The sequence below is a fragment of the Pan troglodytes genome, chromosome 8, assembly GCF_028858775.2.
Source record: "Pan troglodytes isolate AG18354 chromosome 8, NHGRI_mPanTro3-v2.0_pri, whole genome shotgun sequence".
NCBI classification, from domain to species: Eukaryota; Metazoa; Chordata; class Mammalia; order Primates; family Hominidae; genus Pan; species Pan troglodytes.
Window position 1 is genome coordinate 31,887,972 of NC_072406.2, and position 26,661 is coordinate 31,914,632.

Sequence of the window (26,661 nt, forward strand, 5' to 3'; positions counted from 1 at the left end):
AATCACAAGAAATAAGAATAGAAATTGATTTAGCAGAGAGGAAAAGGGTGATATTAACAGCTAATTGCCTAAGGTTTGTGGGATACCAATACAAAGTTTGCCCACTTGCTCTGCAGCCCAGAGGAACTGAAGGCACTGGCTTCCATGGAGATGGTGGCACAGGCCCGGGGCTGAAAACGGAGGAACTGTTTGTGTCTGTCGGAAGAACACTTTGACTTCAAAGCCTAGTGAATCCCCTGTATTAGTCTGCTAAGACTGCCGTGACAAGATATTACAGACTGGGTGGCTTAAACAGTAGACATTTATTTTCTCATGGTTCTGGAGGCTCGAAGTCCAAGATTAAGGGGGCAGCACCTTACTTTCTCCCAAGTCTATGTCCTCAGCCTTCAGATGGCTGCCTTATCACAGTGTCCTCACCTGCCCTTTTCTGTGTGCATTTGCAGTCCTGCTGGATTAGGGCCCCACCGTTATGGTCATATTTAACCTTAATTACCGCTTTAAAGACTCTCTCTTGTGGCTGGGTGCGGTGGCTCATGCCAGTAATCCCAGCACTTTGGGAGGCCCAGGCAGACAGATCACCTAAGCTCGGGAGTTCGAGACCAGTCTGGCCAACATGGTGAAACCCTGTTCTACTAAAAGTACAAAAATTAGCTGGGTGTCATAGTGCACGTCCGTAATCCTAGCTACTCAGGAGGCCGAAGCAGGATAATTGCTTGAACCTGGGAGGCGGAGGTTGCAGTGAGCCAAGATTGCACCACTGCACTCCAGCCTGGGCAACAGAACAAGACTCTGTCTCAAAAAAAAAAAAAAAAAAAGACTCTATCTTGAAATACAATAGCATCAGAGGTTAGGGCTTCCACATATGAATTTTGGGGAGACATAAATCAATTCATAACAATCCCTTTTCCCACTCCCCAGGCGATGAGAAGGGTAAGGAGGATAAAGCAGCAGAAGGTCAAAATGAATGGTGGACAGAAAAAAGGGATTCCCTGGAAGTTGTCTTGCTAAAAGGTGAAGATCCCAGGCCACTTCTGTAGTCCTGAGGCCTTTCACGGTCAGCTCTCAGGCACAGCGCAGATGAGTTGTTCCTTCTTGGAACTGCTGTAAAACATCCATAGAATGCCTTTTATTAATCATGAGGGTGGAAAAAAGGGTGTGCCAGATAATTCATGGGAAGATCCTCTTGAAATTAATATGTACTGCTCCATAATGGAGAGGTCAAGCAGAAATATTGTCAAAGTTCTAGACGTTGTTAAGTCCTTTATTGTGGTTCATCTTGCTACCTAAGGAATAGGTGGTTTGTTTGCAATCCTTGCAAACCTTTGCAGTATCTACAGCAATACCAGAGATGATGTTTATGACACGCCATGAGCTTCTTGAAGGTAGATAGGTATCTAATTCAGCTTTACATTTCCTGGTCCAGGGACAGAGGCTGTCCACAATTGGTGCTAAAAACATGAATTCTGATGTTTGCAAGTGGCTTCTTCTCTCCCATGCATTATTATCATAACTACTTGGGAAATAATTTGTGGTATTTGAAAAGCAATTTGGAAATTTTAGAGGTAACCAAACCCCTTTCAACCTTACCTTTGTATACAAAAGCACATTTATGTTATATTTTCATCCTCCAGTATCTGTGAGGATTGGTTCCAGGATGTCCCACAGATACCAAAATCTGCAGCTACACAAGTCCTTGATATAAAATGGTTTAGTATTTGCATATAACCTATGCACATTACTTACATGTACCTTATTATATTATTATTATTTTATTTTGTGTTTTTTGGAGATGGAGTTTCACTCTTGTTGCCAGGCTGGAGTGCAATGTCACAATCTCGGCCCACTGTAACCTCCGTCTCCTAGGTTCAAGCTATTCTCCTGCCTCAGTCTCCTGAGTAGCTCCCGCCACCACACCCAGCTAATTTTTGTATTTTTAGTAGAGATGGGGTTTCACCATGCTGGCCAGGCTGGTCTTGAACTCCTGACCTCAGTTGATCCACCCACCTCCGCCTCCCACAGTGCTGGGATTACAGGCGTTGAGCCATCATGCCCGGCCCTTCACATATAGTTTAAATCATCTCTAGATTACTTATAATACCTCATACAATGCAAATGCAATGTAAATAGTTATGATCATGCATTGTTTAGGGAATAGTGACAAGCAAGTAAAAGTCTGTACATGTTCAGTGCAGACACAATTTTTTTTTGAATAGTTTTGATCTGCAATCAGTTGAATCCATGAATTCAGAACCCATGGGACCCACAGGACCCACGGATATGGAGTGTGTTTGTGTGTGTGTGCATTAGATCTTGGCAAAAATCCATTTGTAGATAAGAAAAGTGAAGTTTGTAGAATTTGATGATTATCAGGACTAGAATACAGATACTGTGCTTCTCTTTTACTTCATTATGCTAGCATAAGTTTAAAAATGCAAATTCTGTGATTACTTAAGCATCAATTCTGAAATGCTTAAAAGTTGCATTTAAACTGCAGAGCATGTTGTTGCCCGACACTAATAGAATTTTCTTTGAAAAGCAGTGCCAGATAATTTCCACTGGATATTAATAAGGTGAGTAAAAAATGTTTAAATAAGCCACCCTCGAGTTTTGCATTGGTTTCTGAAGGAGAAACAGATATAAGGAGTCTGTCAGAACAACAGCAGCAAAAGTTTGAGACATTGCTTTTGTGTGGAAAAAAATCCTCCTTGCTGTGCAGAAATCTCTAGAAATGTTGCACTCTGGGGTTTGAGAGGCTGAGATAATGCAATAAAAAAGAAGCTTGCTTTCTTAAGAAACCTGGGCTGAAAACCAATGAGGCAAGAATAGTGCCAAGGTTCAGCCACATTTTGACCTCACTTGCCCACCTGTATTCAGATTGTGCAGTCATGAAGGGAAATGAGTTTGTCTCTTTATGCCTGTTGGACATTTGTCTCCACAACAGGCTCACTCAGTGATATAAAGGCAAGGATCCTGTGTATCAAGCCATGTCCAAATGTGGTTTTCTAATCAGTGTAAGAGCCCGAGACCCTGGTATGAGAATTGACTAGATAATTCTCCAGACTAATTGTTGTTAATACTTATATATATTTAATTACTTAATTTATATACCACCATGTTCCACAAATAATATGAAGCAACTTAATTATGATATTTATGTAGTTATTGACATTTCATGTGTTTTAGCAGGTTTTTTGTTAAGTTCAAACAATGAGCCTCTGAGGTCAGTATGAACAGTCCATTTTTACAGCAGGAGGAACTATAGTTCATATAGATTAATTGACTTGCTTTGCTATGAGGTAGTTATTAATATTGTCTTCCTACTGGTAGGAAAGTAAAGCTTAAAGGAAAGAAGTAAATTGTTAAAGAAGACACACGTGGTTTGAGGTACTTCTGAGAGGTAGGATTTCCTCTCAAATCTACTGACCTCAAAGACTGTCCTTAACCCCTATGGTATCCTACCTTCTCAAAATGGAACCCAGTTGCTCTTCTGTTGGTTTTAGCCATTAAAAAAAAGAGTCATTCTGTTGATTCATATTTCTAAACATGATGTTTTAGAACAGGGATGCAATTTACAGTTAATTTCAAATTATTTTGGCAATATGAGACACTCCATTTTTATTTCTAAAATATTAGTCCATCTAGAGAATTATGCTTGCATTTACTCATATGATTTTATCCAATAAATACAAGGAGAAAGTGAACCGCAGTAGAAAAACTTCTGCTGTCTTATTTGTGGAGAAATCCTAAGTTGGTTTGAATTAGGAGTCCTAAGTTTTTATTTTTTATTTTTATTCTTTTTGAGACAAAGTCTCGCTGTTGTTGCCCAGGCTGGAGTGCAGTGGTGCAATTATGTTACTGCAGCCTCCACCTGCCAGGCCCAAGTGATCCTCCCACCTCAGCCTCTCAAGTAGCTGGGACCACAGGTGTACGCAACCACACTTGGCTAATTTTTTATAGAGATGGGGTTTTACCGTGTTGCCCAGGCTGGTCTCAAACTCCTGGGATCAAATGATCCACCTGTCTCACCCTCCCAAAATGCTGGGATTACAGGCATGAGCCACTATGCCTGGCCTGTAGTTGACTTTTAAGAAGGGATTAGAGTATTAACTTATTCTGTTTATCTTGTGCTCTCAACAAATACATTTTCTTTTTTTTTTCTCTTTTTATTATTATTATTATTATTTTAAAATTATACTTTAAGTTTTAGGGTACATGTGTACATTGTGCAGGTTAGTTACATATGTATACATGTGCCATGCTGGTGCGCTGCACCCACTAACTCGTCATCTAGCATTAGGTATATCTCCCAATGCTATCCCTCCCTCCTCCCCGCTCCCCACCACAGTCCCCAGAGTGTGATATTCCCCTTCCTGTGTCCATGTGATCTCATTGTTCAATTCCCACCTATGAGTGAGAATATGTGGTGTTTGGTTTTTCGTTCTTGCGATAGTTTACTGAGAATGATGGTTTCCAATTTCATCCATGTCCCTACAAAGGACATGAACTCATCATTTTTTATGGCTGCATAGTATTCCATGGTGTATATGTGCCACATTTTCTTAATCCAGTCTATCATTGTTGGACATTTGGGTTGGTTCCAAGTCTTTGCTATTGTGAATAATGCCGCAATAAACATACGTGTGCATATGTCTTTATAGCAGCATGATTTATAGTCCTTTGGGTATATACCCAGTAATGGGATGGCTGGGTCAAATGGTATTTCTAGTTCTAGATCCCTGAGAAATCGCCACACTGACTTCCACAATGGTTGAACTAGTTTACAGTCCCACCAACAGTGTAAAAGTGTTCCTATTTCTCCACATCCTTTCCAGCACCTGTTGTTTCCTGACTTTTTAATGATTGCCATTCTAACTGGTGTGAGATGATATCTCATAGTGGTTTTGATTTGCATTTCTCTGATGGCCAGTGATGATGAGCATTTTTTCATGTGTTTTTTGGCTGCATAAATGTCTTCTTTTGAGAAGTGTCTGTTCATGTCCCTTGCCCACTTTTTGATGGGGTTGTTTGTTTTTTTCTTGTAAATTTGTTTGAGTTCATTGTAGATTCCGGATATTAGCCCTTTGTCAGATGAGTAGGTTGCAAAAATTTTCTCCCATGTTGTAGGTTGCCTGTTCACTCTGATGGTAGTTTCTTTTGCTGTGCAGAAGCTCTTTAGTTTAATTAAATACATTTTCAACTTGGCAAAATATGGTTGATTACTTGCGACTCTTTTTTTTTTTTTTTGAGTCAGAGTCTTGCTCTTTTTGCCCAGGCTGGAGTGCAATGGCACGATCTTGGCTCACCGCAACCTCTACCTCCTGGGTTCAAGCGATTCTCCTGCCTCAGCCTCCCAAGTAGCTGGGCATGCGCCACCACACCTGGCTAATTTTGTATATTTAGTAGAGACGGGGGTTTCTCCATGTTGGTTAGGCTGGTCTCGAACTCCTGACCTCAGGTGATCCACCCGCTTCAGCCTCCTGAAGTGCCATTACTGTCAATGGCAAAAACTGCAGTTACTTTTGCACCAACCTGATAAGAAATTGTAAGAAGTGACAAGGGAAGCTAAACATTGGATGCTATCCCTTTTGAAATCTGAAGTTCTTTTGGTGGAGACTAAAAGCTAAGGTCGCTTTGAGAGACATTTTCTGAGAGCTATTTACCATGTATATAGTCAAAGTAAATAATTGAATGAGCTGTCTGCTTTTTGCTGAATACTATGTAACCATAAATATTATTCTAACAGCTATTGCTCCTTGCTATATAAGATTATTAGACAAAGAGACAGATATAAATGAGCCTGGAACTCTGTAGCTCAGCCCCCCACGTCCTCTAAGGGTTGCTCGAACCTGGCCGCTGTCCTTCTTTTTCTGGGGTGGGGTTGGTTGTCCTTGCAATTTTATGCAAACTGCCATTTATCTTCTTTGTTTTATTGATGTCAGGGGTGTCAGCTTTGAAATGCTCACTGAAGGGGTCCTCTAAGAATCTAAAGCCTGGAGCTAATGGCAGTGCTGCACTAATGATCTTGTGGACATGGTGAGCATTTCTCTGCGGCCCAGTTGCTGATGTTATCTGGGCAAGGTGCCTCTTTGTGGGTGGCTGAGATCAGCTACTGAGCTGGCATAATTCAGACTCCTGCAACAGGTGACAGCCTTTATCTATTTTTTTTTTTTTGCCATGGAGTCTCGCTCTGTCCCCCAGGCTGGAGTGCAGTGGTGTGATCTTGGCTCACTGCAATCTCTGCCTCCCAGATTCTCCTGCCTCAGCCTCCTGAATAGCTGGGATTACAGGCCCACGCTAGCAGGCCTGGATAATTTTTTTTTTTTTTTCGTATTTTTAGTAGAGACAAGGTTTCACCATGTTGTTCAGGCTGGTCTCGAATTCTTGACCTCATGATCCACCTGCCTTGGCCTCCCAAAGTGCTGGGATTACAGGCTTGAGCCACCATGCCTGGCCTCCTTTATCCTTTTTTATACACTTGCATTCTGCTCTGTAAATGGTTTTTAGGATGGAAAATTAATCCTCCAGTCTCAGCATGTGTACTTGAACCATTCTCACAGTCTTCATCTCTGATTGAGATCTTTCCATCTTGCATCAGTTCCACTTCTTTTCTGGAACTCGGTCTTTTATTATTTTTGTATTTTTTGGCTAATCATCTCCCTGGGATTCTGCCAACAGATGAGATGTAGGTCTTCTCAAAGCTTTTACAACAAGTAGGTGACTAGCTTTTTACTTCCTAATATACAATGTAGACTTTTGCAAGTAAGTTGTGAATAATTAAATTGAGAGTATTCCACAATCATTAGGGAAAAAATTAAGTGTAAAAACATAAACATTGGTGGTGTTTGACCCGTTGGTCTGATGTGAATCCAAGGAAATGAAAGGAAGAGGTTCCGAGTAGCAGTTGCTGAAATGTTCTGGTGTGGAGGCCTTGTGGTGGGTGCTTTGAAGCAGAAGCTGGTGCCCTTGGTGCAGATGGTATGTGTCTGCAGCCTGAGGCAGAGGAACTGGCTTCTAAGCAACTTGTTCCAGCACTGGGGTGTTCCTCTAGAACTCCAGATGACGTGACAAATGGCTAGCTCTGGTGCACCAGGAGGCAAAGTATATAATTCTGTGTAAGTCCTTATTGTGGGCTTATCAACAGCAGGAGCTGATGCATATGCCTGCAAGACTATAAAGGATAACCAAAAAAGATATAATGAAAGAATGCTAGGGTTAGGGCTGACATCAGAAGAGAAGCAAAAAAGGGCCACATTATCTGCTCTAGATGGAGAGCCAGTTCCTCAAGGCAGCTTACCAAATCATGTCCCTTTCCTGCTAACTGGCGGAAGAACTGCTGTTTTTGCTGCAGCCAAAGCCACCTGGGTTTGGGATCCTGGGACCAGGGTCCTCATTATGTCTGAAGATCCTGAGCTGCCATACATGTGATCTCCTCTTTGAAAAGAACCATGGTACAAAAGTTGACAAATGGGACCTAATTAAACTAAAGAGCATCTGTACAGCAACAACAACAACAACAACAACAACAACAACAACAAACTATCAACAGAGTAAACAGCCTACTGAAAGAGAGAACATATTTGCAAACTATGCATCTAACAAAGGTCTAATATCTAGAATCTATAAGGAACTTACACAAATTTACAAGCAATAAACAACCCCATTAAAAAAATGGACAAAGGACATGAATAGACAGTTTTCAAAAGAAGACACGGCCAACAAGCATATGAGAAAATGCTCAACATCATTAATTATTAGAGAAATGCAAATCAAAACCACAATGAGATCCCATCTCATACCAGTCAGAATGACTATTACTAAAAAGTCAAAAAATAACAGATGCTGGTGAGATTGCTGAGAAAGGGAATGCTTATACACTGTTGATGGGAGTGCAGATTAGTTCAACCAGTGTGGAAAGCAGTTTGGTGATTTCTGAAAGAACTTGAAACAGAATTACCATTCAAGCCAGCAATCCTATTAATGAGTATATACCCAAAGGAATATAAACCATTCCACTATGAAGACACATGCACGTATATGTTCATTGCAGCACTATTCACAATAGCAAAGATATGGAATCAACCCAAATGCCCATCAGTGGTAGACTGGATAAAGAAAATGTGGTACATATACATACACCATAGAGTATTACATAGCCATAAAAAGAATGAAATCATGTCCTTTGCAGCAACATGGATGGAGCTAGAGGTCACTATCCTAAGTGAACTAACAGAGGAACAGAAAACCAAATACCACATGTTCTCACTTATAAGTGGGAGCTAAACACTGAGTACATATGAACAAAAAGAACAGAATAATGCACACTGGGGCCTACTTGAAGGTAGAGGGTGGGAGGAGGGTGAGGATTGAAAAACTAACTATCAGGTACTATGCTCATTACTTGAGTGATGAAATAATCTGTACACCAAACCTCTGTGACATCCAATTTACCTATGTAACAAACCTGCATGTGTACCCTTGAACCTAAATAAAAGTGAAAAACAAACAAAAATTCCAAAAGAACTGTGGTTTTCAGATGACTCAGATGTCACAAAGACAGTGTGATTCAGACAGTGGAATGGAAAAAGAGAGAAGCATGTATTTACAGCCACCTCTTTCTGTGTCTCTGCCCAGGACTTGCCTCACATTGAGAATGGTGTTGTGACCATCCTCACAAGGTAGAAGATGGTATAGCTGAAAGTGAGAGGCAACACAGTGAAACTTAATGATGGCTCCCAAATAGCCTATGAAAACTGCTTGATTGCAACAAGAGGTCCTCCAAGAAGTCTGTCTGAAATTGATGAAGCTGGATCAGAGGTGAAGAGCAGAGCAACACTCTCTAGAAAGATTGGAGACTCTAGGACTCTGGAGAAGATTTCATGGAAGTCAAGTCAATTATGGTTATCGGTGGGGGCTTGCTTGGTGGTGAACTGGCCTGTGCTCTTGGCAGAAAGGGTTGGAGCCTTGGGCACAGAAGTGATTCACCTGTTTTCTGAGAAGGGAAATATGGGAAAGGTCTTCTGCAAATCCCTCTGCAACTGAACCGTGGAAAAAGTCAGACGAGAGGGGGTTAAGATGATACCCATTGCTATCGTGCAGCCGGTTGGAGTCAGCGGTGGCAAGTTACTCATCACGTTGAAAGATGGTGGGAAGGTAGAAACTGACCACATAGCAGCAGCCGTGAGCCTGAAGCCCAGTGCTGAGTTGGCCGAGAACTGGTGGGCTGGAAATAGGCCCAGATTTTGGTGGCTTCTGGGTAAATGTAGAGCTATACTCATGCCTAAACATCTGGGTGGCAGGAGATGCTGCATGCTTCTATGATATAAATCTGGGGAGGAGGCGGTTAGAGCACCATGATCATGCTTTTGTGAGCAGAAGATTGGCTGGAGAAAATATGACTGGAGCTGCTAAGCCTTACTGGCATCAGTCAGTGTGCTGGAATGATTTGAGCCCTGATGCTGGCTATGAAGCTATTGGCCCACAGTTGGTGTTTTTGCAAAAGCAGCTGTGCAAGACAACCCAAAATCTGCCAAAGAGCAATCAGGAGCTGTTATCTGCTCAGAGAGTGAAACAGGGTACGAGGCCTCAGAAATTACTCTTCCTCCTAGAACCCCTGCAGTTCCAAGGCTCCTCTCCAGGGAGAAGACTACGGCAAAGGTGACATTTTTGATCCCAGGGACAAAGTGGTCATGGGGCTCATGCTATATGGAACATCTTTAACCGAATGCCGATAGCAAGGAAGACCACTGAGGATGGTGAGCAACTTGAAGATCTCAATGAAGTGGCCAAACTATTCAACATTCATGAAAACTGAAGCCCACAGTGGAATAGACAAGCCCTTCAGTGTCCCTGAGAGTGGGTTGCATGGGTAAAGGAGCATTTTTTTTTTTAATTCAGCAAACTTTCTCTGTGTATATAAATGTGAATAATCAAGTCTCTTGTGAATGTTTTCAACCATGTAGGCAAAGTCTTAATTTTCACATCATGAAGAAAATCTGATTCTTCTAAAAAAAATGAAAGAATTAGGAATTAGACATTAAACGTTAAACAATAAAACACTTCACAAAAAAATGACATAAAAACTTAGGGGTGACCGAGATAACATTTCACAAGCATTTCTTGTAAACCATGTAGTTTTAGGCTTATTCCCAGGCATGTTGGAAATTTGAGTGATTCACATATAATGTCTTTAAAATGGCCATTGGCCGATTTTACTCAGAATATGTTGAATGCAGCTCTTACCTAAAGATTGGGAAACAGATATGCATTGTGAGTGTTGTGTGAGAACCTTCCGTGGGCTTTTGAAGAAACACTGTTCCCAGTATTGACTTTACTTTTGGAATCTAGGACACAGCTGAAATTGCTTAGTGCCAATGACTGGCTGTCTCATCTGGAGTAATCTTTCTCTTGATCTTTTTTGGCCTAATAGATATTTCAGTCTCACACATTTGCCAGACTTCTGCTTTGTTTTCTTCTCACTGTTTCCTTGAAGAGAACTGATAGTTCACTGGAATGAGAAAATAAAAACAAAATAACAAACTTTACTTTCTAAAACAATAGTGTTTTAGAACTAAGATTGCAGCTTAACATGAGATAAAATAGACTTGTTCATCTAATAAACTTTGGAGCCCGTAGTATATATCCAGACATTACCTAATTTAGCATTGAAAAACAATAGTTTTTGTGTATCCTTTTGCCAGTAGATTGATACTTGGATTATTTCCAGTTTTTAGTGTTTATGAATTAAGCTGCTATAAACATTTTTACTGGTTTTTATGTGAACCTAAGTTTTTGTTTCACTTGTGTAAATACCTAGGAGTAGAATTGCTGGATTGTATGGTAAATGTATGTTTAATTTTAAGGAAACTGCAAGACTGTTTTCCAAATTGGGTGGATGTGTATTTCATATTCCTGCTAGGAATTGAAAAGAATTCCAATTGCTCAGCATCATTTTGAGCACTTTGTATCGCCAATTTAAAATATCACAGCCCACAGCCATTTAGGTGGATCACCTAAGGTCAGGAGTTCAAGACCAGCCTGGCCAACATGCTGAAACCTCATCTCTACTAAAAAAACCAAGAAATTAGCTGGGCTGGTGGCAGGTGCCTTTACTAATCCCAGCTACTCAGGAGGCTAAGGCAGGAGAATCACTTGAGCCTGGGAGGCAAAGGTTTCAGTGAGCCGAGATCGTGCCATTGCACTCCAGCCTGGGTGACAAGAGAAAAACTCCATCTCAAAAAAAAAAAAAAAAAGTTACAGCCATTATAATAGGTATGTAGTGATATCTCATTATGGTTTTAATTTTGATTTCTCTGATGACTAGTGATATTGAGCATCTTTTCACATGCTTATTGGCATCCATATGTCTGCGGTGAAGTGTTTGTTCAAATCTTTTGCCCATTAAATAATTTAAAAAATGTTACTGCGTTTTAAGAACTCTTTATATATCCTGGATATAGGTCCTTTGTCAGATACGCTGTTTGCAAATATTGTTTCATAGTCTGTGGCTTTTCTTTTCATCTCCTAAGAGTGTCTTTCATAGGGCAGGAGTTCTTAATTTTGAAGTCGAATTCATCTATATATTTTTTTAAGAATTGGTCTTTTGGTGTCATGCATCTTGGGGTATAACTCAGCAGCAAAAGGGAACAAACTACTAATATACAGAACAACACTAAATTAAGTGAAAGAAGCCTGCCCCCAAAGGCTACATGTTATATGATTCCATTTATTTGGTATTTTGGAAAAGACAAAACTAGAAAGACAGAAAGTAGATCTATAGTTGCCAGGAGCTAGAGGTGGGAGTCGGGGCAGAGGAGTTGACTGTGAAGAGGAAAGGGGAATTTTTTGGGGGTAATTCTGCTATCCTATATCTTGATTGTGCTGCAGATGGCATAACTAAACGTGCTTGTCGAAACTTACAGAGCTGTCCACTAAAAAGGGTGGTTTTATTGTATTCTGTGTGTTCCCCAAAACTATTTTATCTACTTCATGAGCACATTACAAAATAATTTCCAGCCTCCTTTGTAATTATATCTGGCTGTGTAACTAAATCTTGCGAAGTTATGTGTTCCCTTCCAATACTGATCCATTAAAACCTCCTGCGAACCACCATTCTTTCACTTCCCCCAGATTCTAGATAGATGTACAAGATCCAGCAACAGATTCTGTGAGGTTGAGGTTCTATGGCAGGGTGCAACCATGAGGTTCTATGGCAGGATGCAACCATGAGATTCTATGTCATTGTAGAACCATGAGGTTCTATAGTTGAGGTTTATGGCATTGTAGAACCATGAGGTTCTATAGTTGAGGTTCTATGGCATGGTGGAATCATGAGGTTCTATAGTTGAGGTTTATGGCATAGTGGAATCATGAGGTTCTATAATTGAAGTTCTGTGGCATTGTGGAACCATGAATTTCTATAGTTGAGGTTCTGTGGCATGGTGGAAACATGAAGTTCTCTAGTTGAGGTCCTATGACATGGTGAAAGCATGAGCTTCTATAGTTGAGGTTCTATGGCAGTGTGGAAACATGAGGGTCTATAATTGAGGTTCTATGGCATCGTGGAAGCATGAGCTTCTATAATTGAGGTTCTATGGCATGGTGGAATCATGAGGTTCTACAGTTGAGGTTCTATGGCATGGTGGAACCATGAGGTTCTATGAGGTTCTTTAGGTGAGGTTCTATGGCATGGTGGAACCATGAGGTTCTATGAGATTCCTTAGTTGAGGTTCCATGGCATGGTGGAGCCATGAGGTTCTATGAGGTTCTTTAGTTGAGGTTCTATGGCATGGTGGAACCACGAGGTTCTATGAGGTTCTTTAGTTAAGGTTCTATGGTATAGTGGAACCTCCAGGTGGAAGTGACCTGGGTCACTGTGTGACCATATCAGTTGGTGGTCATTCAACTGGATTGTAAAATGAATTTAAAAAAAACCTTTATTTTGTTAAGCCAAGTGAAATTTGTTAGGTTTGTTTGTTACAGCACTTTGTATTACTTAGCCTGAATCAAACAGGAACAAGCGCTTCCTTACCTGTTAAGGCATATTAAAAGGTTGGAATTTTTGGTAAGAGGATAATAAGGTGATTCATCCATAAGGTTGGAGAGCTTCAGATATCTGTGGATGTGGCATTTGCAGTGGTACTTTTTTTTGATCTTTGGGTTTTAGGAACACTTTTGCACTTTCATTTGGGCTAGACTGTAACAAGATGTCTGATTTATATGTTGATTAATGGAAGAGGTATATTAAAATATTCTTTGTTGAGAGTGTTTTTTTCTTGCTGTGTTTACATAATTTTTTGCTTTGTATTCATTGAACTTATGTTATTAGTTGCTTGTAATTTTGGGACTGATAGTTGTCCATGTGTATTGAACCTTTTATCATTATGAATTGATTTATTTCTATCAATGTTTTTCATTTATAAACAAATTGTTTACTGTTAATGGAATTATACAAGCTTTCCTCAGTATTTGCTTGGCACATACATAACAGGTTTTCTTCTTTCATACTGTATATCTTTATGTTACAGATATATATTGTCTATAAACAAAATATAGCTGGATTTAGAAAACACAGTTTATAACTTTCTTCTTTCTTAAATGAGAACATTTGCTCCATAAGTTTTTAAATTAATATATTTGGAATACTCTTTATCATTTTATGATTTTTGAGTATTTCATCCACCGTATGATTTTAGTGAAGGAGTTAATATATAGATCAATGGAACAGAATGGGAAATCTAGAAATAAACTCATACCTATACCTACTAAATAATTTTCTACAGGATGCTAAAGCAATTTCATGGGGAGAGAAATGTCTTTTCAACAATGGTGCTGAAGCAAATGAATGTCTGTATGGAAAAAAAATAAACATCAACCCTTCCCTTCCATTACACACAAAAATTAACTTGAGATGAAGTATAGACATAAATGGGAAAGTTAAAAAAGTAAGACTTTTAGATGGAAACATGGGTTAAAATCTTTTGGCAACTTTGAGTAGGAAATTTTGTTAGTTATTACACAAAAAGCATGACTCATAAAATTAAAAAATCGATAAATCAGATCTTATTATTATTATTATTTTTTGAGATGGAGTTTCACTCTTGTTGCCCAGGCTGGAGTGCAATAATGCCATCTTGGCTCACCACAACCTCCACCTCCCGGATTAAAGCGATTATCCTGCCTCAGCCTCCCGAATAGCTGGGATTAAAGGCATGTGCCACCATGCCAGGCTAATTTTGTACTTTTAGTAGAGATGGGGTTTCTCCATGTTGTTCAGGCTGGTCTGGAATTCCCGACCTCAGGTGATCTGCCCAAAGTGCTGGCATTATAGGTGTGAGCCACCACGCCTGGCCAACACTCTTCTAATTAAAAAATAAGAAGACAAACTATCCAATTTGAAAATGGGCAAAAAATTTGGACAGATACTTTAGGAAACAATGGTCAATAAGACATGAAAACGTGCTTGACATATCAGGAAAATAAAAGTCCAAATCACAATAAGATAACACTACATATAATTAGAATGCTTATGGTAAAATTTCTGGGAATACAAATATTGGTGAGAATTTGAAGCAACAGGAATTCTCCTATACTTCAAATTACTTTGGAAGATTGTCACATTTTAAGAAGTACACATATGCCTACCATATGATCCAGGCATTTTGTTCTAGGTATAAAATGAAAACATGGATCTACACAAAGATGAATGTTAATAACTGCTTTATGCCCAATAGCCAAAAAGTGGACACAACCTAAATATCTGTGAATGGATAAGTGAAATGTGGTATATCTTTACAACTGAATAGTACTCCGAAATAAAGAATGAACTGCTGATTCATAATACAGCATGCATTGACCTCAGAATTATTCTAAGTAAAAGGATCAAGACACAAGAAATAGATATTGTGTGATGCCATTCATTTAAAAAAAGTGCAGAAAATGCTATACTATAAAAAATATATAGCAGCAATTGTCTGGTACCAGTGGTAGAGAGTGGTAGGTAATGTAAAAGCACTTGAGGTAGCTTTTGGGGTGATAAAATAGTCTGTATTTTGGTTGTGGCATTGGTTTCATGGTCATAATAATCTGTTGAAGCTCACTGAATTGCACACATTTATACAGCTTATTTTAGATATACCTTAATAAATTTGATTAATTTTTTTCATTAGGTTTAGAACTCTTGCACCTAATTTGTCTCAGTATGCATATAATTCCACTTTCTTCTGGTTTCCATTGTTGCACAGGATAAATTGGCTGTCAGTCTCATTATGATTCCTTTGCATGTGATGTCTATTTTTTCTCTTGCTTTATTTAGGATTTCTCTTTTTCATTGTTTTTTGGAAGTTTCATTATGACGTACATTTCTCTCTTTAATCTTGCTTGATATTTGTGAGGATTCTGAATTTGTGGAGAGGCATCTTCCAGAGATTTTAGGAACTTGAAGTCATTATTCCTTCAAATATTTCCTATATCATTCTTTTTCCTTTCTCATTCTATTAAACTCCTTCGTTGGACATGCTTTGGGCGTTGTTATCTGTTCCTGTACCTTTAAAGTCATGAAAAATTCCAAAACTTAAAATTAACAAATTTAAGAATTGACTTTCTTTAAGGAATGATCTGTTTTAAATTCTCTTCTTACCTTGTTGCGTTTCTTTCCTCACTTAATTTTTGACATCTAAATGTTCCTTACTTTTCTTGCTAGCTAGCTATAGACATTTAAAAATATTAAAAATATACTTCACTTGGCATTTTAACTTGTTTTTGGTTGGAGGATTAGTTATGAAACCTGGTCTGTACTATCAGAAAATAGAATTGCATGGTACATATGGCTCCATTTAAAAGCTGTATTATGATATATCTATTAATATTTAAATTATTTATTTAACAGTTCCTTAGTCACTGCAAAGCTCAAGGTCTAAAATAGTTTCTACAGGCTGAAAAAAAGTTTATAAACACAAAACACATGAGAAAATCCTGGACAGATTTTTCTTTGATGGTATTGTATAATCTGAGGCTCATTTACAATGAGATTGCAATGAGACCTAAAACATTTTAAATTGAACAGGAGATTACATTGTTAAGAGTCCATTATTTCTTAACAATTCACTTTAGAAAATGTATCTGCATTTCAAAATGATCTCAGAATTATAAAAAGCAAAATTTGGTAGCTGTAAAGAGAACCTTTTGAGACAGTTGTGATATTGGAAGGAAAACGAACAATTCATTTCTTTTGTCTAGGTTGGTGAAATAATATTTCAGAAATGACAGATCTTACAGATCAAAAGCTTTAACTTTATTATTATTCAACTCATATCAATGTTAAGCCTGTATTCAATAGCCCAGTTATTCTTAATATTTTGGAATTTGATACCTAGTTTGACTTTATGATCCATTTTACTTTAACACCTTTGAATTTCAGATCCTGTGGTGATGTTAACCAGGTTTGAGCACTAACATTCCTAATGTGCATTGAACACATCCTGTCTTATGCTTATTTATGCCAGTTTTAGCGCTTTTCCAAATCTCTAAGGTAAATTACCGTACTTCTAGCTTATAGAATTGATCACACAGACACACAAAAACAAATACGTCAATGAAATACGCATTCACATTTTGGTGCTTATTTTTAGTCCAGAAATATTTATATAAATATTTTAAATGAAATAATTTATATCTCTGTATTATTTTTATTACTGATATCAGTGTCCTAAATGTGACTGTTGTTTAATGTTTATTAAGAAGAAGGAGACCTTGAATTTACATCTCATTGAGTATTGTTCTAGAAGAGATTCTGTTTTTGGATAAAATATCTCTAAGTTGTCACCTTTTCCAATGCATTCTAAAGTTTGTTATTTCTGCATTCATATTTTAGATGCATAATTTTATGTCACGCTATAGTTGTGAAAAAGGATTATTTTATAAGCACTACTTCGAATTTCTAAACAGAATATCAACTGGAAACTTTAGAGCAGTGTTGAATTGTGAAAGGAGCATGGACTTATATCAGGCTCTAATTTTAAAAAGTACCCATTAATTTAATAAACATTGCTTTAAATTTCTGAACAAAAATAATATGGAAGATAGAGAACAATATTGGATATTGTAGAATGAACACAGTTTTGAGGTTTGAGTGTGGCTGTACTCTTCACTGGCTATGTCCACACCAGAAAAAGTATTTTACAAATATTCAATAGCTCAAAGCTAGAATGAGTTGAATATTATCTACCCAACCGAGTTGTAATGCATTTCTATTAAGTATAATATGTATGATGACTATTACATAGGTACTAAAAAATGAGCTTTACTATTTTTGGGTCAACTCTGCAGATTTATTTATTTATCTGCAGCTCTGATTTATTTAATTTGTGGGGCAAGGATTGTAAGACTCTACAACTTATGCTTAAAGCTGTATAATACAGCTGGTGGTTAAAAAATTTTGTGGCAGTTTCTAAAGGTCTGCACTGAGAAATGCTAATTTCAAGGTCTTTTTTTCTTTATTCCATTTACTCCCAGTGGATGACAATCAAGGAACATCATGCAATCCACAGAGCTGTGAACAATGAGGAAAGGAAACTCTGCAGCTTAGAGGCAGCAGTCTATCACCCTTTTGTCAGAGAACCTTTGTAGAAGAGTGAATGTTTTTTGCCATTTGAACATCTCTGTTTCTGCAAGATGCCATGCTAGGCACTGTACGCAATTAAAATGAGTTCCCATTTCCAAGGAATTTGCAACCATAGACAGCACAGTGAAGACAGGTGTTAACTTGAAGGCTGTACACAAACAGTGAATTCTCAAGTCTCCTCCCCTTCCCTCCCCTAGGCACTGTACACAATTAAAATAGCAGAGTTCCCATCTCCAAGGAATTTGCAACCATAGACAGCACAGTGAAGACAGGTGTTAACTTGAAGGCAGCGCACAAACAGTGAATTCTCCCCTCCCCTCCCCTCCCCTCCCCTCCTCTCCCGTCCCCTCCCCTCCCCTCCCCTCCTCTCCCCTCCTTTCCCCTCTGATAGAGTCTCACTCTGTTACCCAGGCTGGAGTGCAGTGGTGAGATCTCGGCTCACTGCAACCTCTGCCTGCAGAGTTCAAACGATTCTTGTGCCTCAGCCTCCCGAGTAGTTGGGACTACAGGCAAGTGCCACCACACCCAGCTAATTTTTGTATTATTAGTAAAGACGGGGTTTCACCATGTTGGCCAGGCTTGTCTCGAACTCCTGACCTCAGGTGATCCTCCTGCCTCTGCCTCCCAAAGTGCTGGGATTATAGGCATGAGCCACTGCACCTGGTCAAGATCCTTGTATTTTTAGTATTTTTCTAAGTACCACTGAAACATGATTTCTGTTTGAAGCAACCCATTATTTTCTGTGAAATAAACCAGAACATCGAAAAGCTATGCAGTAGTCCATATTGATTTTTTTTTTTTTTTGAGACAGAGCCTCACTCCATCACCCAGGTTGGAGTGCAGTGGCATGATCTCTGCTCACACTGCAATGTCCCTGGGTTCAAGGGAGTCTCCTGCCTCAGCCGCCAAAGTAGCTGGGATTACAGGTACCCACCACTACGCCCAGCTAATTTTTGTATTTTTAGTAGAGATGGGGTTTCATGATGTTGGCCAGGCTGGTCTTGAACTCCTGACCTCAAGTGATCCACCTGCCTCAGCCTCCCAAAGTGCTGGGATTACAGGCATGAGCCATCGTGCCTAGCTTGATTTGGTTTGTTCCCCAAATTCCTTTTAAATTTCTTTTGCATCTGCCCCTCCAGTTAATTTCATTGTTGGATGCATATATTTTTGTAATGCAACACATTCTTGTGTTTATTTTAGGGAGGCAATTGAAGTTGTCACCTACTGTACAACACAGTGGCCCTTGTATGAAGATCCAAGACACATATGGAAATTAAAGATTTAATTATCACTCCTTTGGAGGATTTGTTGGCCATCAGCAACTTGGGCTTAACTTGGGTCCAATTTTATAATTTTAGTAAATTATAATAATATCTATGATATCTATAACTATATACTAGTGCTTGGTCTTATTGTTCAGATATAGCCATAGTTTTTCTTGTTTAATTTTTATGTGTTTATTTTTTATTTTGTTGAATTAATTTTGTCTTTCATCGGTATTTGTTAGTTCCTCATTTTTTTGTGTCTTTCTGTGTATGTAAATAGGTAATTCCTCTAAATAACATTTCTTTTATTATCAACATTCTGTCAGTGCTAGTTTACTCTTTGTATTAATTCCCGACAAATTTTTCAGTTTAATACTCAGGGTAATATTTTTAACATATGAAAAAGAATTAAGGAGGAAGAGAAATTGGAAGTATGTAAAGATGGGAAAGCTTAATATTTGTAGCTATTTGGGAAGACAGTGATGTGAAGGAAATAATTATTACCTACTTACATAAAATTCAGTATTCCTTATAGTTTTAAAGAGCTAGTCTTTTAAGAAACAATTGCCATTTTTTTTTAAAAATAAAAATATTATACATCCCCAAAGAGAAAATTTCTGAGGTTATAAATCACAATGCTTACAATTGAGTACTTTGTGAATCCCCTAACTTCCTTCCCCACAAATAAGCAATTTTTTCCTACCATTTAGATATTCAAAATATGCTTTGCTTCTGGGGATTGATGAAACTGCCATTTAATTAAAGAATAGTTTTTAAAGCAAATTTCATTTGATCACTTCCCTTAAGCATAATACTTGACTAGTGTGTCCCTCATGGAACTCTTTTAGTATTCTCACTGCTTGAAGAAAATCTTAGCTATAGTTTGAAGTCATCAAAAATTTATTAATATTTATTCATTTTTTAGTTATGTATCATCCTTTTTATCTTTAGAAAAAGGACGATAATATTCTTAGGTGATCTACCACGTGGGAATGCAGTTAATTACTCTATTGTCTTTGAAATTCTTTTTTTTTTTTTTTTTTTTCTGAGACAGAGTTTTGCCCTTGTTGCTCAGGCTGGAGTGTAGTGGTGTAATCTCGGCTCACCGCAACCTCTACCTCCCGAGTTCAAGCGATTCTCCTGGCTCAGCCTCCCGAGTAGCTGGGATTACAGGCATGTGCCACCATGCCTGGCTAATTTTGTATTTTTAGTAGAGATGAGGTTTCTCCATGTTGGTCAGGCTGGTCTCCACCTCCCGACCTCAGGTGATTGGCCCGCCTTGGCCTCCCAAAGTGCTGGGATTACAGGCATGAGTCACCACACCTGGCCCAAAATTCTTTATCTGGTGTCCATTCTGTCCTGGTTTTCCCTTACCTCACTGGCTTTCCTTTCTAATTTACCTGCTTGGTACTTAAAAAAAAAAAAAAAAAAAAAAACCAGAAACCTCCCTAGCCTTTGAAAACTGGAATACTCCTTGGGCGCTTTTCTTCAGACCAGCTCCCTAAGAGACCTTACATGGTCTTGTAGCTTAAAAATATTATGTTGACAACTTCAAAATTTATATCTCCAGGCCTTGTCCCTAAACTGCAGTCTTGTATATGATATTTGCAGCTGGATCTCAAATCTTTCACTCTTTTTTTTTTTTTCTTTTGAGACGGAGTCTTGCTCTGTCGCCGAGGCTGGAGTGCAGTGGTGTTATCTCGGCTCACTGCAACCTCCACCTCCCAGGTTCAAGTGATTCTCCTGCCTGAGCCTTCCGAGTAGCTGGGATTACAGGCATGTGCCACCATGACTGGCTAATTTTTTTTGTGTATGTATTTTTAGTAGAGATGGGGTTTCACCATGTTGGCCAGGCTGGTTTCAAACTCCTGACCTCAAGTGATCTGGCCACCTCAGCCTCCCAAATTGCTGGAATTACAGGCGTGAGCCACTACGTTTGGTCAACCCTTCCATTTCTTAAACTTAGTTTCCAATTATTTCCAAAGCTGGATCCTCTCAGAATCTTCCCTAAGTCAGGTAAATGCAGATAGTTGTTCAGGCCAAAAATCTTGGAGTTATCTTCAACTCCACTTTTAATTTCACATCCCGAGTACAATCTGTCAGTCTTCCTATTGGTTCATTTTCAAGATATGTCAAAAATCTGACTGATAACTACTGTTATCACTCTGATCCAAACCACCACTCTATTAGACTTGGATAATGGCAATAGCCTTCTATGTTAGTCATGACACTAACTGCTTAGCAAACAACTCTAAAGTCTCAGAGGTTTAGTGCAATAAATGTTTATCATTTTCTCACATGACAGTGAGTAGGTGAAGGAGCTCTGATCCCCATGGCCATTCAGGGTCCCAGAATTCTTCCATGTAGTGGATCTACCCTTCTTTACAACATGGAATTAATTCCATGTTGGATTCTCTGCATCTGGCAGAGAGTGTGTATGTGTTTTCTCATGGGTCGGGACTGGAAGTAGAGTAGCATCATTTCTGACTACTTCTTTTTGGCCAGAAGTCAGTTGCATAGTCCTGTCTAGCAAGGGAAACTGGGAAATAGCATGTAGCTATATATTAAGGGAAGCAGTAAAATTATTTGATGAACACATGGCAGTCATGTGATCCTGTTAAAACTTAAGAATCAAATTGGTTTATTGTTTAATACTTTCCAATGTTTTCCTTCTCCCTCTCTGTAAAAAACAAAACAAAACAAAACAAAAAAACAAAAAAAGAAACAACTCAACATGTATAGTGGGCTATGGAGCCCTGCATGATCTTTGACTTTATTTCCTAGTTTTCTTCCCCTTGTTCTCTCCTCTCCAGTCAAACTGGTTTCTTTTTAATTTTTTTTTTATTTTTAATGTTTGTGAGTACATAGTAGGTGTATATATTTATGGGATCCATGAGCTGTTTTGATACAGGCATGCAATGTGTAACAGTCATATCATGGAAAATGGGGTATCCATCCCCTTAAGCATTTATCCTTTGAGTTATGAACAATCCAATTATACTCTTCATTATTTTAAAATGTACAATTAAATTATTATTGACTATAGTCACCCTGTTTTGCTATCAAATCATAGGTTTTATTCATTCTTTCTATTTTTTTTTTTTTTTGTACTCATGAACCATCCCCACCTGTTCCCCACCCTCCCACTACCCTTCCTAGCCTCTGGTAACCATCATTCTACTCTCTATCTCCATGACTTCGATTGTTTTGATTTTTAGATCCCACAAGTAAGTGGGAACATGTGATGTTTGTCTTTCTGTGCCTGGCTTATTTCACTTAACATAATGATCTTCCGCTCTATCCATGTTGTTGCAAATGACAGAATCTGGTTGTTTTTTGGTTTGTTTGTTTTACACACTGGCTTCTACGATGGTCTTTGAATGTGCCAGGCATTCTCCCACCTCAGGGCCTGTACACTGGCTGTTTCTGCTCCCTGTAGTATGTTTCTTCTAGATAGCTGCATGGCTTTCTGCCTCACTATCTTCATATCTTGGTTCAAATACCACTTCTCAGTGAGTTCATGTCTGTTCACCCAAGTTAAAATTGCAACCAGCACTCTCAGTCATTCTTTTTTTTTTTTTTGTAATGGAGTTTTGCTCTTGTTGCCCAGGCTGGAGTGCAATGGTGCGATCTTGGCTCACTGCAACCTCCGCCTCCTGGCTTCAAGCTATTCTCCTGCCTCAGCCTCCCAAGTAGCTGGGATTATAGGCATGCACCACCACACCTGGCTAATTTTGTATTTTTAGTAGAGACGGAGTTGCACTATGTTGGTCAGGCTGGTCTTGAACTCCTGACCTCAAGTGATCCACTGGCCTTGGCCTCCCAAAGTGCTGGGATTACAAGTGTGAGCCACCGCACCTGGCCACTCTCAGTAATTGTTATCCTGCTTCTCTGCTTAATTTTTTCTAGGCATTATCATGTTCTGTCATATGATTTATTTATTTTGTGTATCGTTTTTCTCCTCAGACTAGAATGTGAGCTCCAACAAGGTAGGGATTTTGTTTGTTGTGTTCACCACTCTATCCTCTACCCTAGGAATAGTACCTATCATTTAGTAGGTACTAAATAATAATTATAGTAAATAGGATTACAAACTTATATAATAATGACTTGTCAAGTGAATGAATTCTTTATTCTCAAGAACTTAAAAATCAAGCTAGGAAGAGAGAGGGAGACAACTGTAATGTATCACTACAAGAGAAAGATGTCAAGAGTCATAGAAACAAAGGAAAGACTGATTTGTCTCTGCCTAGAATCCGTCAGATACCACAATGGGCACAATGTTTATCTGGGCATTGAAGAACAAGACAGTGTCTTCTAGGTTTTGAGGAGAGAGCCTTTCTAGGGAGAAAAATGTCACAAACAAAGGCTTGAAAGCAGGAGTATTGTGACATTTGGGAAACAACTGAGAAATCTGAGGAAACTGGAAATAAATATGTGTGCCTATATTTCAGAATGGGGAAATTAGGTTGAAATACTAAATTAGTCCAAAAGTGTCTAGCACTATAACAAATTTGGATTTCATGCTGCTGGCAGTGGAGAAACTTTGCAGTCCTTAGTAGGATTATGCTGAGTCTAGGTGTATACATATGAAAAATAGACTTGGTGAAGAGTGCAGGAAGACTGAAGGGCAAGTGGCCTGGAACTCAGGTGAGAGGCTATTCTGATACCCACAACAGAAATGAATACCTGATCTAAAGTAACGTTAGATATGAGTTCTAAATTTCTTTTCAAATAATCAATATGTTAGTGTGTTCAGTTCTTTGCCTTCTACTTTTAAACTTAACTTCCTCATAAAGCAACCTTTTTTGATTACCTGCTCTACCTTGACTCATTTCAATCACCTACTCCAACCTAACTCATTCCGATTACCTGCTCCATCCTGACTCATTCCGATTACCTGCTCCACCCTGACTCATTCTGATTACCTGCTCCACCCTGACTCATTACTTGCTCTGTCATAACCATTTTTCCAGCCAAACCATTCACCCTGTCACTGTCTTTAAATTAGCCAATCTGAATTAGTTTAGCCTGTGTGGTCTAACCCTAGCCAATAGGGGAATGACACAGCAGCAGGGGCCACGTGCATCAGGGATAAGAACCATTTCCCCTGCCTTGTCCAAGTGTGTGCTCACCGTTGTTCCATCTGTAAGGGCGTACCCTTCTATAGAAGTACCTTGCCTTGCTGAGAATTAAAAAGAAAATTTCATATTCGAGTGCTGTTTCTTTTGTGGCACTGAAACTTTATATATAACAATAAGATATTAAAAAAGGGCTCATATGGATAAATCTCATCTACCTGACCTAAGATATTCAACAAGGGGACATGTGGGGATTATGGGAGCTACAATTCAAGATGAGATTTTGATACAGGAGCTAAAAAGAAATTATTTAAGCAGTTAGTAAGGGTAAGAGATCCTCAGGAAGGCTACCTTTTTAACAAAAAGCAGCCCCTAAATCATTTCTTTTCTAACAAACAGCAGACTGAAAAATCAAGCTGCAGACATGGAAAAGTAAGCTAGAAGCTTGCACTGGTAAATGCCAGCAGCTGTGTCAATAGGAAAAGGCTACCTGGGGGCCAGGCATGTTCACCATGGTGGCTGCATCTTCCCTTTTCTTTGTCAACCACGTGTACAGTAAAGAGGCAGGCAGAATGGCACTGACTAGGTAGAGAATCCACTGGCATAATAAAAGATTGGGATGGGGTGGCTAGCTTCTTTGTGTGCTATGTAAATGGAACACCTGGTCTGACTAATCTTTTGGACCCTATGTAAATCAGACACTGCCTCCTCAAGCCCGCCTATAAAAACCCATACAACCATGGAACAGGAAGACCCACTTGGGAGCCCCTCTCTCTCTGCAGGAGAGAGAGCTTTTCTCTTTTCTCTCGCCTGCTAATCCTCTGCTCTTAAACTCACTTCTTTTGTGTCCCTGTGCTTGATTTCCTTGGCGTGAGATGACGAACCTCGGGTATTTACCCCACACAATGACGCCACTTCACCATGGGTGGGGACATAGCCAAACAACATCAAAGGAAGAGACTGATGGCTCTCTCTCTTTCTGTGGGGGAGCCTGAAGTTATAGGACACACTCCTCATTATGCGATGCTGCTGAGGAGAACAAGCCCCAAGCTCAGGCTAGCCTGCTAGAAGACAAAACACCATCAAGTTACCCCAGCTGAGGACATTAGATCATTCAGTCCCTAGCTGACCTGCCAGCTGATGAAAGAAGCACGGACAAGTCCACAGATCAGTGGTGCTTGGTCCAGATAAGCAGAAATTCTCAAAATTCCATAGATTCAAAGTTCTGGAGTAGTTTGTTACTCATCAGTAGTTAATGGATACAAATATCTTAAAAATTTACAATACTTATGAACATAATATTAACAATGAGAAAAGAAATAACCTACATAACCAAAACAACTACAATTAAAAGTATATAATTCTGTTTGAAAAAAAGATATTCATCAAGGGCTCATATGGACAAATCTAATCAGTCATGAAGATATAATCTAAATTGCTTGCCTGTCTCTAAATGGTAGTGGAAAGAACTCTGTCCAAATGTGGCTACCCTTTAGAACTTAGAGATCATGGGATTATTGGCTTTGCCTTAAATTTAGCATTATACTTCTCCATCCATGTAGAAACTGTTTCTAATACTTTCCATGGCCATTAGAGCAAGGTCTTTAAAGTTTGAATCTCCAGCAGTTTATTGTGAAGATATTATTTCGTGAACAAAAAAAAAAGACATGGACATTTACATGACTAAATGTTGACAAATGGTTTGGTTTTGAATTTGATCCTAATTCGTCAGACCTATTTAGCCTTTCTCAAACAAGCTTCATCATCTACAAATGGTGTATGTCACAATTGACTTTATTCTGTGCAATTTAAAAAGTATTTATTATATATGATCTTCACATTGTAAGGTACTACAAGCACACAAACATGACTCATATGCAGAGAAAATCAGTCGAGTCAGTGCCTATCTGTCACTGGACCATTCCAGTCATCCCCATAATCGAGTGACAATAGAACTTGAGGGCCTTGAAAATAATGCTTAATAGGATTGCTTCTCTGGCAAGAAGACATTCATGCTTATATTAACTTTCTAAATCTGAATTGAATGCTTTCCAAAAGATTGTCTTTTAGTTTTTATTGTTCCTAAATGTTCTGCATTTTAAAATTTAGCAGTAATGTGATATTGGATATTCTAAGTTGTGTGCTTGTGTATGTGTGTGCTTATGTCATGGGTATGGGGCTGATGAGTAACTAGGCTTTGACCAATTAGGTATTAAGGAATCAAGACCATCCATCAGTTTTTAAGTGACATAATATGCTTATCCCGAGAGATAGTATAAAATCCAGAAAAATTTTTGCTTTTTTTTTTTTTTTTTTTAGTGATAAAATCTGTTTCTTAATAACACTTTCTTTCTTTTCTTTTTCTTTTTTTTTTTTGAGATAGAGTCTTGCTCTGTCACTTAGGCGGGAGTACAGTGGCGTGATCTTGGCTCACTGCAACTTCCGTCTCCTGGGTTCAAGGGATTCTCCTGCCTCAGCCTCCCAAGTAGCTGGGATTACAGGTGCATACCACCATGCCCAGCTAATTTTTGTATTTTTAGTAGAGATGGGGTTTCAGCATGTTGGCCAAGTTGGTCTCAAACTCCTGACCTCATGTGATTCTCCTGCCTCAGCCTCCCGAGTAGTTGGGATTACAGGCATGCACCACCGCACCTGGCTAAATTTTGTGTTCGTAGTAGAGACAGGGTTTCACCATGTT

At 38.9% G+C, this 26,661-nt stretch overlaps 1 long non-coding RNA gene and 1 pseudogene across 1 annotated transcript in view; both read left to right on the forward strand.

Moving 5' to 3' along the window:
- Positions 1-26,661, forward strand: part of LOC134807098 (uncharacterized) — a 69,323-nt gene that overhangs the window by 19,619 nt on the left and 23,043 nt on the right. The gene's annotated exons all lie outside the window — the stretch shown is intronic.
- On the forward strand, positions 6,910-9,820 carry LOC100614672 (apoptosis-inducing factor 1, mitochondrial-like; annotated as a pseudogene).